Below are 15,798 nucleotides of genomic sequence, written 5' to 3' on the forward strand. Positions count from 1 at the left end.
ATCTATAAATGCAGGCTCAATATAGTATTGTATTTTTCAGATTATAATGCTCCACTTTATGTTCTCCTTATGAACCCTGTGGCTTTTTGTTTGTTTGTTTATTTTTATGGTGCAAACTAGAATTAAGGCTTATTTGTGTAAAGGCAAACATTTCCAACATTAATATTGATTATGTTTCTACTTTGAGTGCGTCTAGAGTCCGTATTGTTAATAATGGCTGTGTTGCTACTTTGGGTGCGTCTAGAGTCAGTGTTGTTAATAATGGCGTTAGAGCATCTAACGACGTTATTTTTTTTTTTTTTGTGCATTACTACAATTTGGTTGAATGAAGCGCGAGTTGTCTGATTTTGTCACACATCAGCCGGCTGCCTGGAGAAAGCAGAGCGGGAGGGGTGGAGGAGAGCAGAGGGTGGTGACGCCGTTACAAACACGTTGATGATTGGCTAGGTGGGTGGATCATGCCCTACTTCACTGCACACTCTGCCAAACACAACAAAACAGCGATAATGGCGTCGGGCCAGGGAATTTCAAAGGTAGCGTTCTCAAACTTGAATTGTATTTAATATTGTCACTTTACGGAATATTTAAAGATAGGGTTCTGCTGATTGTGCAGGAGACCTATCATACAGTTTCAGAGATTTGCACTGGTTAATGGTCATTTTACATTTGTGTTTTCTTTAAGTATATATTATTCATATAATATATATATATATATATATATATATGATCCAAATAAATACCAAATGTTATAAAATACTGTATGTAGTGTTTTTATTCTTCAGTCAGTTAATATAAACATATCTGATGTGAAAGATGTTATACAATATATAATGTAACTGGTAGAAGCTCAAAACTAACCTCGGTTACTTTGCTGAGTGACTAATTACTCGTACTTTGGCAACTGAGTTACTAACTCAATTACTTTTTGGGAAAGGTCATTTGTAACTGTAACTAATTACTTTTCATAAGTGAGATTACCAACACTGTCTAGTGTGAAGGTCGGCCGGCCGATAGATGGACTTTCTTCAAGATCGGCTATCGGCTGATATACAGCCGATAATAGGAAAAAATGTTTTGTTCACTGTTCGTGTGATGATCTATATCATGATCTAATATCGGCCGATATATTGGCCAGATGATAAATTTAGTTTGAAAGGTGCCGATTCTGAAAACCTATGGGGTGGGTGCGTTCCCGGCGGCAGTGAGCGTTTTGTGGCAAATTCTGAACACGTCCTATAGCAGAGTTGCTGCCATTGTCATAGCATTCTTATCAGTAGATGGAAACACACACGTCACGGCCGATGACACCTTGATAAATGCGCTTTCTTGAAAGTTTGGGACACTTGAAAAATGGGTCTCCCGCATCCAATTGCTAAGCTAAATGAGATTTCGATGTACTGTACGTTTGTGAGGGACTGTAGCTCACAACAACAACAGAAAACTATTCCGTTCTCACCGAAACTAGTAAAGCTCTTTACAAGACTATTACAATCTCTTCAAATCCTTGAAATAAGACTCGTTGTTTTCTTGTGCAACAAGTAGAATCAATAGAGAGCCAGGCGAGTGGGCCGAGTAGTAGCGGCAACGAAGCCGAGCGAAGTCCCTCCCAGCCAGATTAAACGACTAGCACAAGGGGTGTGGAAGTTGCGGGGAAAATTGTGACAAAAAGAGGAAGTGTTCGTGCCATAAAAGTATCACACTAAACCACAACAAATGCACATGTATGCATTTAAATAATACTTTATTTGTATACTGTTCACTTGATTAAACTCCAAATTACTCACATACGGGCTCAAATGGACTGTACTCAATATGGTGTGGGACATCAATGGAAAGTTACTTCAGGAAGAACATGTATCAGCGATGAAGTAAATTTATTTTCCTTCATTTAATAATTTATATATTTCTTTGATGCTCCAAAATACTTCCAGACCGCGGATGTGTTGGCTGTGAGCCAGTAGTGTTTGCGAGACAGCGTCATCCAGCGTGTGGCTTCGCGATGTGTTTTGATTACGGCATCAAAAGACGACTAAGGTTCTGCCAATAGTTTTCAGCGCCAAATTTTTAGTCACAGCTCTAGTATTTATTTTTATTATTTATTTATTTATTTATTTATTTATTTATTTTTTTTTTTTAAGCCTTGAGGTACTCCACTTGTAACTTCAAGTTTTTCCGACCTTTTCCCACTAATTGTCACATATTTACCAAAGATTATTTTGTCAGCTGCTAGGTGGACATAAGAACAATTTAGAGCAATTCATAGGTAGATAGATTCATGACAACGCTGCTAGCTGCAAATAGGCTTTGTGTGCTGCAAGATAAGAAGTCAAGGTAAAGTGGATTTTATTTTTTCTACTTGATGATTGTAGCCTTTAGACCTGTTCTTTTTTTTTTTTTTTTTTTTAAGTGAAGTGCTTTTGTGGTTTAGACTGGCTGTGACAAGCAAATGCAAATGAATGAGAACATAAGTTGACATGATAAAGTTAATTTATAACATAATGCTATGCTAATATCCAATAATAAAACGTGGAAACCTGCAGCTTATAGTCAAGTGCTGTTTATATGTGTGTTTTTTTTTTCTAAATTTAGTGAAATTTGGGTGACACAGGTGAAGCCGAATGAGATTTACTGAGGATCAATTTCCCATTGCGATTGCGCTATTTTTTCAGAAGATCGGACTTGGGTGAAAAGGATCGAGTTTTTAATTTAAAAAACAAATATATATATATAATTAGGGTTGTTCCGATAAATGTTTTTTTGCTCCCGATCCGATCCCGATCGTTTTAGTTTGAGTATCTGCCGATCCTGATATTTCCCGATCCGATTGCTTTTTTTTTTTTTGCTCCGGATTCAATTCCAATCATTCGCAATAATTTTTCCCGATCATATACATTTTGGCAATGCATTAAGAAAAAAATGAATAAAACTCAGATCAATATATACATTCAACATACAGTACATAAGTACTGTATTTGTTTATTATGACAATAAATCCTCAAGATGGCATTTACATTATTAACATTCTTTCTGTGAGAGGGATCCACGGATAGAAAGACTTGTAATTCTTATAGGATAAATGTGACTTTGTATTGTTCTGCCCAAATGCATGATGGGAAGTGCATAACTGCGTAGTGGCACTAGACATGTGCCGGTTACCGGTTTCATGGTTTACCGTGGTGTGAAAACGTCGCGGTTTCAAAACCACTAAAATTTTCCGTCATACCTTAGTACGGTATTCGCTATTTTTCATGTGCCAAAATGCAGCCGAAGTGGCTTGGTGCGGCAGCGCTCACCCTTCCCCTGTTTGTTGCCGTGAGTGTTAGTGCCTCTATTCTGCTAAACAGCCAGCAAACCCAAAAACATACCCTCCAAACACAATCGGTACTTTTCTTCAATTTATTGAGCTCTCAAATCGTGGTGAAATATACTAATGAATACATTTAAAACGTTATACAATTGTATTTTTCCACATGTGAGTAGGTTCAACAGGATAGCAGTAGCACCATGAAAAAGGTCGCCAAAAACAAAACATACATTTTCCTTTCAAATTCAATATACAAACTAACTAAAACTTACAAAGACGAATGTTAGCCTAGGCTAAGCTGGGAGAGCAGCTTCGTCGACGTTTTATGTCTCACAGCCGCTGAGTGAGAAACAAGCTTGAATGAGAAGGGGGAGATAAAAAAAAAAAAAAAAAAAGGATCGCGTCAAAGATCGCTAATTGCGAAATGAGGTCTCACGCCTCACTTTTTGTTTTAGATGAAACCTTTCCTCAACAATATTTACATTTTAACTAACTTATACATTTTTAACTAACTTAATAACTTATGAATTCTTTGTTCTTTTTAACACAAAGGCATGACATCATGTAGAAGAAAGTTGACACAGTGGCTGAAAATGGCGAAACTTCAGCTTCTCCCCCTCAAAAAAAGTCATACAGTATATATTTTTAATTTTATTTAGAAGTGTTTTTACTTTTTTATAGCAATTATTTTGTTCTTGCTCTAATATTGAGCAACTTGAGCTGTGGCTTTGGGTATAGTCTAGGTTCTATTTATTTTAATTTTATATAAAATATATGTTATTTTTTGTTTATTTATTTTCACATTAATTTATTTTCACATTATATTCATGTTCCAATTTGCAAATATGTTCTGAAAAAAAAACCTTTTCAATGGAAAAAAGTTATATATTTTTTTTCGTTTTTCTTTTTTTTTTTTTTTTTTTTTTTTTTAAAAACCCATACATCTCAAAATTTTGGAGCTATAATTGCAATACCGTGATACCGTGAAACCGCGGTATTTTTGCTCACGGTTATCGTACCGTCAAATTCTCATACCGGCACATGCCTAAGTGGCACCAATTGATATATCTTCTCTGCGTTGGGAAATAACACCTACCTACATACCTTTCTTCCCCACATTGCCTCCCACGATATTTCTAATTGTTGAGAGGGATTGTAAGGCTTTAGCCATTTAAAAAAAGTCTACAAAGACTGCCAAAATTCACTCTACTCATATTACGCTGCCTTTTAGCTCTATATATACAGTGCCTTGCAAAAGTATTCGGCCCCCTTGAACCTTGCAACCTTTCGCCACATTTCAGGCTTCAAACATAAAGATATAAAATTTTAATTTTTTGTCAAGAATCAACAACAAGTGGGACACAATCGTGAAGTGGAACAAAATTTATTGGATAATTTAAACTTTTTTAACAAATAAAAAACTGAAAAGTGGGGCGTGCAATATTATTCGCCCCCCTTGCGTTAATACTTTGTAGCGCCACCTTTTGCTCCAATTACAGCTGCAAGTCGCTTGGGGTATGTTTCTATCAGTTTTGCACATCGAGAGACTGACATTATTGCCCATTCTTCCTTGCAAAACAGCTCGAACTCAGTAAGGTTGGATGGAGAGTGTTTGTGAACAGCAGTCTTCAGCTCTTTCCACAGATTCTCGATTGGATTCAGGTCTGGACTTTGACTTGGCCATTCTAACACCTGGATACGTTTATTTTTTAACCATTCCATTGTAGATTTGGCTTTATGTTTTGGATCATTGTCTTGTGCAGATACCTACAGGTTTTCTTCCAGAATGTTCCTGTATTTGGCTGCATCCATCTTCCCGTCAATTTTAACCATCTTCCCTGTCCCTGCTGCAGGCCCAAACCATGATGCTGCCACCACCATGTTTGACAGTGGGGATGGTGTGTTCAGGGTGATGAGCTGTGTTGCTTTTACGCCAAACATATCGTTTTGCATTCTGGCCAAAAAGTTCAATTTGGGTTTCATCTGACCAGAGCACCTTCTTCCACATGTTTGGTGTGTCTCCCAGGTGGCAAACTTTAAACGAGACTTTTTACGGATATCTTTGAGAAATGGCTTTCTTCTAGCCACTCTTCCATAAAGGCCAGATTTGTGCAGTGTACGACTGATTGTTGTCCTATGGACAGACTCTCCCACCTCAGCTGTAGATCTCTGCAGTTCATCCAGAGTGATCATGGGCCTCTTGGCTGCATCACTGATCAGTTTTCTCCTTGTTTGAGAAGAAAGTTTGGAAGGAAAGCCGGGTCTTGTTAGATTTGCAGTGGTCTGATGCTCCTTCCATTTCAATATGATGGCTTGCACAGTGCTCCTTGAGATGTTTAAAGCTTGGGAAATCTTTTTGTATCCAAATCCGGCTTTAAACTTCTCCACAACAGTATCTGGGACCTGCCTGGTGTGTTCCTTGGTTTTCATAATGCTCTCTGCACTTTAAACAGAACCCTGAGACTATCACAGAGCAGGTGCATTTATACGGAGACTTGATTACACACAGGTGGATTCAATTTATCATCATCGGTCATTTAGGACAACATAGGATCATTCAGAGATCCTCGCTGAACTTCTGGAGTGAGTTTGCTGCACTGAAAGTAAAGGGGCTGAATAATATTGCACGCCCCACTTTTCGGTTTTTTATTTGTTAAAAAAGTTTAAATTATCCAATAAATGTTGTTCCACTTCACGATTGTGTCCCACTTGTTGTTGATTCTTGACAAAAAAATTAAATTTCATATCTTTATGTTTGAAGCCTGAAATGTGGCGAAAGGTTGCAAGATTCAAGGGGGCCGAATACTTTTGCAAGGCACTGTAGGTAAATCGGCGCCAATATAGATTGAACGCGACAATGCGTGAGTGAGTCATGCAGCGCGTGCGTTAATTGCTTTAAATATTTTAACGTGTTTAATTTTAAAAAAATTTAATTACTGCCGTTTACGTGATAAATTTGATAGCCCTACTTTAAGCCAAAACTAAAGACCCTGGATGAGTGTAAGACATTTTTTCTGTAACATTATATACAATTAGAAAACGATTTAATTAAAAAATATATATATATATATTAAAAAAAGGCATGTCCGATATTTTTTTGCCGATTCCGATACTTTGAAAATGACGTGATCGGACCCGATCGATCGGGACATCTTTATATATAATATACAAAATATATATATATATATTTATATATATTTATATATATATATATATACAGTATATATATGTTTTTCTGCTTCATGCTCATAAAGCCTCTAACTCTCCCTCCTGCTGTTTTTCTCGAGGGCAGTTTACATGGCGACTCTGCGACACAAAGACGCAATGACTGAGTAGCGGACTCGCCTCGCGTGCATATGGTGTCGGCGAAGACGGAAGGCGAAGACGAAAAATTCTGAATCCTGCCTCCAAAGTGGAAGAATCCGATTGCAGGGGGTTGAGGGGGGGCTTCCTCGGCATGCATATCAAAGGCTCCTGCTGCGCGAGATTGCGCCGTTGTGCCGCGCAGTGGTGCTACTAAACATTAAAAACAGCAAATATGGCGGAATGTCGGCTTTAATTTACTGTTTTTCATAATATTTTCAAATTAAATATGTTGAACGTTTCAATTTTTGTGCCTTTTTGAACAAAAGAAAAATGACATTTCTTCGAGTGGGCGGGCATATTTTTTTCTGGGCTGAGGGAGCTTGGTGGGGTCAAAGTGCATCATTCTCTGTCGCCCTGTAAATCTGCACTGCCCCCTAGGGTCTGGCATGAATACTACATTGTTTTCATACGGAACTGCGACATTGTTCAAATGGAGACGCAAATGCAAATTTGAAATTTTTCGTATTCTCGGAGAGTCACCGGCCCCTTGGTCAGCATATTCAGAGTTTGGTACATAAAGTTAACGATGATTGACAGGTTTGTAGTTTTGATTTGGCCAGCGACAGCTCGGTAGCTCTACGATCAAAGGCACAAATGTGTTAATCATCGTCCAGTCAATTTTCATTGTCTAGAGGCTGTTCTCCGCAGTGTCAGCGTCAAAGCTTGAGTGAATTTGAGTGGACTCACTCATATTGATTTTATGAAAGTTATGGAGAGTGATTAAAAGTATGAATGAAATGTGAAAAATTTGCGTGCGCCTATATTTTGTGCTGGTGCACCTTAAGAAAAAACTAAAGAAGTTTGTTTTTTTGTTTTGTTTTTTTTTTCCTTTTTAAACCCTTAAGACCCACATCTGCTAGGCAAGAAAAATATCTTCGCTGATTTGTACTCTACTCAAATACTAGAAGAAAGTGCAATTTTTTGGTCAGGGATATTTCATGCTTTTTGTGGTTATTTTTAATGTTAAAGTTATTGTTTTTAAATATGAATAAGCACTTACGTTTGCCTTTTTGAAGTTACGTTTTGTCTCAGCCATTTTCAAAGAGCCAAAAATAGCAAAGATAGTGTGCTAAACCGCATGATTTTATTTCAATGGGTAAAGTTCCGTTCAATCATCTACCAGAAGTAGCAATAGCAACTAAATTCAGTTTATTTATTAATTTTGAGACGCGAACGAATCATTTCCTTCAGCAGCATGCTCAGGTCTGAAGGGGTTAAGGGCTAAAAAGTAACAAAATAATCTAGAAATACAATAGCGTTGCCAAAACATACAAAAATATATACGCTTTATACTCTTCAACACTCCTGGAAAAAGCGGAAGAGAAAAAACTGGAAAAAGTACAGTACTGTAACATGTTTGGAACTTTTGTTCAAATACAAACAAAACAAACAAAAAAATTACCGATATCAGGGACTCGCCACGCTCTCAAAATCAGGTGACTCGGGCGCGGGTGCAAAAATATATATTTGGGATATCCTTATTGATTTCAGCTCAATTTGTGTCAAAGATTTTTTCTTTCCCCCCGTGATGTCACCACAGAGCAGGAAGGGTATGTGGACAACTGTGTCTTGGCTTCTTAGTGCAAAACGACTAAAGTGACAGCAGCAAAAGAATGGAATGCACCCCAGCCGAGTTTAGTCTTTATGTGGACATTTTTTAATGCCGCGTCAGCAAATGTATGGGTGAGTTTATTGTTCTGCCATTTTATTGTAAAAGCAGTTAACTTGGTTTTACACTTTTATGGCTGTTAGGAATGTTAAAAACTTTTTTCTTTGGACTTTTGGGGCTCAAAATCACACAGGGCAAATGGATTGGATGTCTATCGTTGTTAATGGTAGCTAATTGATAATGATCAAGGTCCTTATTGTTTTTACAATTAAGTATGAAGTCGTACAGTTGTAAAGAATATTAAATTGTATTTCCTTAATTGTTTTTTTAATGGACTTTAAACTGTACAAAACTTTGTAGTTTCAATGTTTGTCATACTTGTAAAGACCGTGTGTCTGATTGTTTTGTCCCTCCCCAATTGTATGACCGCCATGTCTTTTTGGTGACTCCAAAATGACAAAATCCATAGCTGAAAGATCTGTCAGGCATTTAACGCCTGCATTTTTGACCGAGTGCCTCATTGTTTTGATATTTTAGTATGACCCCGTACGGGTGCAAAGAATATAATATACACAGTGTTTTTGTTTTTTTTTGTTTTTCAATTTAATGGAGTCAAACTGTATAAAACTTCGTAGTTTCAATGTTTGTCGTTTTTGGAAAGAATGAGTGCGTGCGTTTTGACACGAACAGCAGTCAATTTGTTCCACTTGTACGACTTTCAAATAATGTCACTGTCTTTTTGGTAACTAAAACCTTTTTCAGGAGTTTTACACCTGTGTTTTAGATCAAGTCCCTTATTATTTATTACTCTTTAGCAATACAAATTGCAAATAACTACAGTTAATCATATTATTTGAACACAAACCAATTGAGTTATCTCTATTGCATGTGTACACACCATCCACCCTGTGTGTGTTTAGCACTTTTGCAGTAAATAAATAAGTGCTCTATTGAGTTTGAGTATTGTTGACACTCTTGGACGGAGGAGGAGGGGGTCCTAATCTGTCCACAGATTAGATTAAAAACCCTCTTCAATTCAGATGAAGTTCAGCACATCTTTAGGCAGAAGTGTTGTTTTTAAAGGGAGGGGGTGGTTAAAAAAGAAGAAGAGGGAGGGAGGGAAGGGGTGCACATTTGGGAATGATATTGGCACCTCAAGTATTTCAGGTTACAAGGAACAGCTGTGGATAAACAGATAAACCCTCACCCCAAAAAGTACACAAATTGAAGGCACTCCATCACATGAAAAAGTCAGCCCACTTACCTCTGCCTGCATCAAACTTCCCAAAGTCCCTGAAAGAGTTTCCCAAGTTCCACTTTTCTCTCCTTGTGTGATGCGGATTGTTTCTCCCACGCACGCACGCGCGATGTATCCTCTTTGTTCCAACTTGTACTTCTTTCTTGAAATCTTTATTTCAGGCAAACGTCGTCTTTGGGCTTCCCAAGTGGAAGCGAGAGGGTCGGCGGCCCATGTTCAGCGGGCAGCAACAAGGGAGTCCCGCAAGTTGCCTCGCTCGGCCCCAAATGCGTAATGCACCCCCCCTTCTCCCTCACTCCCCCACCCTCTCTCTCCCTCCCTCTCTTCGTGGCTCCACAGTCTGCGGACCACCCCGAAACAGGAAGTTCACTTTTTGTTTTTCTTGGAGGAGAAAAAAAAAAAAAAAGACAAGACGATGCTGCTTCTCTGCTTTTCTCTTCTTGCGCGCTTGTAAAAATCACATCACTTTTAAATAACTTTTACAACTTTAGAAAACTTTCCCCCCCAAAAACATGTGCATAAATCAAAAATAAACTCGTAGCCATTTACTATCAGATGTCATTTGAATATGTGAGTGGGATTTTGGTTTATTTTGTCAAGTTGTAAATTCAGCGTGTGTGGTTGCGCGCATGTGTGGATGCTGCTGCACACGTTGAGCCGCAATTGACCGCAAAATCCGGACTGGATTCTGTATGCGTGTGCATGTGTGTGTGAGTATGAGAGCCAATACGAGAGCTGCATCAGCAATTGTGATTTGAGAAATTTTGGGCGTTTTGTTGACGGTGTCAATTTGTAGATTATCCCCAGACATTGTTTTTTTTTTTTTTCAACGCTCCCTTGCTTTACGAGTTTAATTTGTTACATGACCACTTACAGCAGACATGTCCAAAGTCCGGCCCGGGGGCCAAATGCGGCCCTTGGTCAAATTTCATCCGGCCCTCAGCCTCTGTCATAAAATCAATAACGTCTGGCCCACACATACACTTAATAAATTGGTCAGCACTACTGCTACTAGCATATGAAGTGGCTTACACACTAAATGCTGCTCCTCATTTACCCACTAAAACGCAGCAGCACTCAAAGCAACATTACCCCGTGTGACCCTTTACTCCCAATTTAAAATCTAAAATGGCGACAATCAACAAAAAAATACTTGACTTCCGACGATTCAAGGATTGGTGGAAATTCGACTATTTCTTTACTAAAATACGCAACAACTGTGTCTGCCTCATTTGCAAAGAGACAGTCGCTGTTTTTAAAGAGTTCAATGTGAGGCGATATTACCAAACAAGACACGCTGACATGTACGACAAGATTACAGGGAAGATACGTAGCGAGAAATTAAAGCAACTTGTACCGAGTTTAATTTTACAGCAGCAGTATTTTGCAAGAGCCCGAGAGTCGAAAGAGAACGACACAAAGGCTAGTTGCGAGATTGTTGAAATTATTAATTAAAAAAAATATTAATAAAGCAAATGTGACACACGGAATGGCTTGCTAAAATTTGCTTAAATATATTGTTCTACGTTATGCACGTCAGCCAAGGTCAGCCCCCCACATTTTTACCACACCAAACCTGGCCCCTTTTGCAAAAAGTTTGGACACCCCTGCCTGTATCACGAAAATGAGTACAACCCTCACATTTCTGCAGATATTTAAGTATATCTTTTCATGAGACAACACTGACAAAATGAGACTTTGACTCAATGAAAAATAGTCTGTGTGCAGTTTATATAACGGAGTTGATTTATTTTCCCCTCAAAATAACTCAAAATATAGCCATTAATCTCTAAAAGCCTGGTAACAAAATTGATTACACCCCTTAGTAAATACGTACATCCCTAAATGTCCAAATTGAGTACTGCTTGTCATTTTCCCTCCAAAATGTCATGTGACTCGTTACGGGAGTGCTGTCAGCATTGCTGCAGAGATTGAAGAGGTAGGGGGGGTCAGCCCAGTTAGTGCTCCGACCATATGCCACACTCTACATCAAATTGGTGTGTATGGCTGTCACCTCAGGAGGAAGCCTCTTCTGAAGACGGTACACAAGAAAGCCCGCCCGTCTCATCAGACCATAGGACATGGGTCCAGTCATCCATGTGCTTTGTTGACATGTCTTCAGCAAACTGTTTGCTGGCTTTCTTGGATTTACGTATTTACTAAGGGGTGTATTTCAATTTTGTTGCCAGGGGTTTGGATATTAATGGCTATATTTTGAATTATTTTGAGGGGAAAATAAATTAACTCTATTATAGACAAGTTTCCTGAGCGAAATATGGGTGGCGCCATCTTGGACAATGTCTGCCTTGAACTTCCGGTTCAGAAAAAAACAACATGAATTACGGTTGAAGTAAGCAGTGTTTTGTCAAAGTTAATACTGCAAAGTAAAAGCAGAGAAACTCACGGAATCTCCATAAATGGATTCAGCATGACGTTGATGAGATTGTATGATTGTTCTTATCACTTCGTTGATCATTCGTGGACAAAACTATAACAACCTGTCAGTCTATGTTGACGTGAGGTATAGATTTCTGCAACGGCCACTTGAGTGACCAATATGAGATGAAATTACTAGGGCTATCAAACGATTAAAATTTTTGAATCGAGTTAATCACAGTTTAAAAATTAATTAATCATACTTAATCTCAACCTCCGCGACCCTCGTGAGGGAAAGCGGCATGGAATATGAATGAATGAATAATTAATCTCAATTCACACAATCTATAAAATATGCCATATTTTTCTGTAAATTATTGTTGGAATGCAAAGATAAGAAACAAGATGGATATATACATTCAGCGTTCTGTACATAAGTACTGTATTTGTTTATTATAACAAGAAATCAACAAAATGGCATTAACATTAACATTCTGTTAAAGCGATCCATGGATAGAAAGACTTTGTAGTTTTTAAAAGATAAATGTTAGTACAAGTTATAGAAATTTTATATTAAAACCCCTCTTAATGTTTTCGTTTTAATAAAATTTGTAAAATTTTCAATCAAAAAATAAACTAGTAGCTCGCCATTGTTGATGTCAGTAATTACACAATGCCCATTGTGCTTAAACCTATAAAATCAGTCGCACCAAAGCGCCAGCAGAGGGAGACAAAAAACACAAGTAACAAGTGGACATCAAACTGTGCTGTCATTTTAATCTGTTTAGGCGGGGAATGTGCGTTAATTGCGTCTAATTTTTTAACGTGATTAATTTTAAAAAATTAATTACCGCTCGTTAACGTGATAATTTTGACAGCACTAGAAATTACACATTATATTACATTTGCCGAATGCAGAAGGGAGACATGGATTTTGTTGTTACAAGGAAATACTACAAGCTATGTACATATAATAAAAAAATAGTGTGTCATTCTTATTTTATTTATTGCAGATAATGATCGCAATAAAAAACATTTGGAGAACATGATTCCATTTCTTGTTTCATTTAAAACGATTGGTGCCTGTGCAAAACAGGTCAATAAATCACAATTTATAAAATGATTAGAAAAATATTAACGAAGGTAACGCATACGAGGAATGTATTATCAGACAGCAGAGCTTAAGGAAGCCAAACTTTCACACTACAAGACCCTCGGCGGCATTCAGATGGGCTTTCTCCCGCTGTCCTCGGTAATTTCAGCTCCAATAGCATATCTTATAAATGCTGCAGTTAAAAAGTTCATAGTTGGATCTCGGCGAACGACCATCTGTCCCAGCCCCTGCCTCTCAAACGCCCCTGGCAGTCGAGCCGTCCGTCATCTAAGTAGAATGCACGTAGTCTCGAAATGTCCATCAACATACAAGTCGTCTTCCGTTGCCTAACAGCGTTTTCCAGCTCTAAACAAACGAACAAAGACTTGTAACACTTGGATTTATGCGGTGCCATCGAACACGTACCGATTAGCAACAGGCTAGCAGCAGCCGTAGTTGCAGTAAAAATTATTAAACTTCATAATTACAATCATCATCGTAATATCAATAGCAAAGGCAACAAGTCATTTCATGCGCCAGATTTTAGGTTTCGTATTTTTGGAGCACATACCTTCCATAAGACAGCATCAGACACAAACGGCCGTGACCCGCGGGTCAGCCTGCAGTTTGGACGTCTCCCTCCCTCCGGTATTACGACCATCCATGGTTTGTGGTACGGAGCACTGAACGACTGGCTTGGTTCTACATCCGCCTTCATTAAGACAAAATTCCTGTGTTCGTGAATGAGGACTTATCCAACTTTATGCGTGTGCAACTAGTAATGGAATGCCTCGGAGCTTCCTGATGGCATTTCCATCGACTGCCGTAGAGTCAATAAAATGCAATAATATTTCACTTGTGGGCACCCTCGGCCACTTCTTGATGTTGTCTTCCCATGTCGAGATGGCAGAAGGATGCGGTATTTCCAAATCGTGGTTTTTCAGGGTTTTTAGTGAGTGATGCCAATCCAGCGCCATTGAAGTTAATGGTAAAAAAAATCGGAAACGGAAGTGGTAGGCAGACATAAGGAAGTAAAGCGGAAGTACCTCGGAAACCTGTCTGTATAAGCTGCACAAAGAGTAATTTTCATGTCATTTTTCAAGTGTCTTTTTGTCAGTGTTGTCCCATAAAAGATATACTTAAATATCTGCAGAAATGCGAGGGGTGTACTCACTTTTGTAATACACTGTAGGCTGCCACGGTTAATGACATTATCAGATTGATCAGGTATTTTGAAGGTCGTGAAACCCTTTATTGGGCATTCATTTAAAGGGCAGCTGAAGAGCTTTTCGGATTTCAGTGTAATTTTACGAATATAAACTTTGGACGAGTTCGTCAAAACAACCATGTAATTTTAACACGTAACTGCAAGGATAATTAGCGTTTTGTTTTTTTGTTTTTTTAGATTTTTTTGCACTTGTTAATAGGGCCTTCCCAAACCCGGAAGTGTGACGTAACTTCCAGAAGGGAAGAAAACACACGGCAGACTTTATCTTGCCAGACTGTTCTCCTTGTATTTTTCAAACACCGTGAGAAGAGTCTGGGACCCAGCTCCTTAATGGCCTCTCAAGCCTGAACGAAATCATCCATGCAATCAGATTCGTTTATTTGCCTGACGTGTTCTTAACGAGCAATGTCACTCTTGCGCGTCGGAAGTCGTCTCCACAACAACACAGATGGAGAATGGGACAGCCGAGAATATGTTCCAATCCGCGGTACAATCAGTTTTAAATGACCAAAAACACATTGACACAAGTCATTGACAACAGTCTGTTTGGCGCTAGCCATGTTAAGTAAACTTGTCCGTTCTCCGCTTGCGCCGCACTAGTTTCTTGTCGCTTTACCAACGTCACGTCTGCCCGTCGCTGACTGGTCCACTCCCCTGTCTTTTTGCTGCGGCTTGCTCCTCCCTGAGAATTTGATCTGCGGGACGGTCGGCAGACTCAATCGCTGGAACAGCGGTGAGTCTGGAGTTCCAGGCTAGACTTTATCCATGGCGGGCATAGCAGCAGCAGCGATATCAGTGCTATTTCCATCAAAAGTAACCGTTCTGGATCGCTCTTTCATGACGCTACCCGGATTCATCAACATTCCACTGTCAATCTTATACCGTTGAAGCAACGTTGACACCTGACGTTGATTTCTTATCACCTTTGCACCTTTGAATAATGTTGTTCAAACGGTTAAATCCTTACAAAACCTAAACATCATTTCAATTGTCAATAATATTGGAACAACGCTGAATCAATGTTATGTTTTCCTTCATATTCAACCGTGATGCTAATATCCATCCATCCATCCATCCATCCATTATCTTCCGCTTAGTCCGGGGTCGGGTCGCGGGGGCAGCAGCTTTAGCAGGGAAGCCCAGACTTCCCTCTCCCCAGCCACTTCAGCCAGCTCCTCCGGCGGGATTCCAAGGCGTTCCCAGGCCAGCCGAGCGACATAGTCTCTCCAGCGTGTCCTGGGTCGACCCCGGGGCCTCCTGCCGGTGGGACATGCCCGGAACACCTCTCCAGGGAGGCGTCCAGGAGGCATCCGAACCAAATGCCCGAGCCACCTCAACTGGCTCCTCTCAATGCGGAGGAATAGCGGCTCGACACCAAGCCCCTCCCGGATGACCGAGCTTCTCACCCTATCTCTAAGGGAGAGCCCGGACACCCTGCGGAGGAAACTCATTTCGGCTGCTTGTATCCAGGATCTTGTTCTTTCGGTCACGACCCACAGCTCGTGACCATAGGTTAGGGTAGGAACGTAGATCGACCGGTAAATCGAGAGCTTCGCCTTTTGGC

The 15,798-nt window shown here is 39.4% G+C and overlaps 1 protein-coding gene across 3 annotated transcripts in view; it reads right to left on the bottom strand.

Moving 5' to 3' along the window:
• The window catches only part of gli1 (GLI family zinc finger 1), a 119,147-nt gene extending 109,256 nt beyond the window's left edge, over window positions 1–9,891 (bottom strand). For 2 of the 3 annotated variants that reach the window (XM_057847250.1, XM_057847246.1), the window contains exon 1: window positions 9,544–9,891. The gene's annotated coding sequence lies outside the window, so the exon portion shown is untranslated. The remainder of the gene's footprint in view (window positions 1–9,543) is intronic. The other variant, XM_057847248.1, reaches the window with a different exon arrangement.
• Between the last annotated feature and the right edge of the window lie 5,907 nt (window positions 9,892–15,798).

This window comes from Corythoichthys intestinalis, chromosome 9 (assembly GCF_030265065.1).
Source record: "Corythoichthys intestinalis isolate RoL2023-P3 chromosome 9, ASM3026506v1, whole genome shotgun sequence".
Classification (NCBI taxonomy): domain Eukaryota; kingdom Metazoa; phylum Chordata; class Actinopteri; order Syngnathiformes; family Syngnathidae; genus Corythoichthys; species Corythoichthys intestinalis.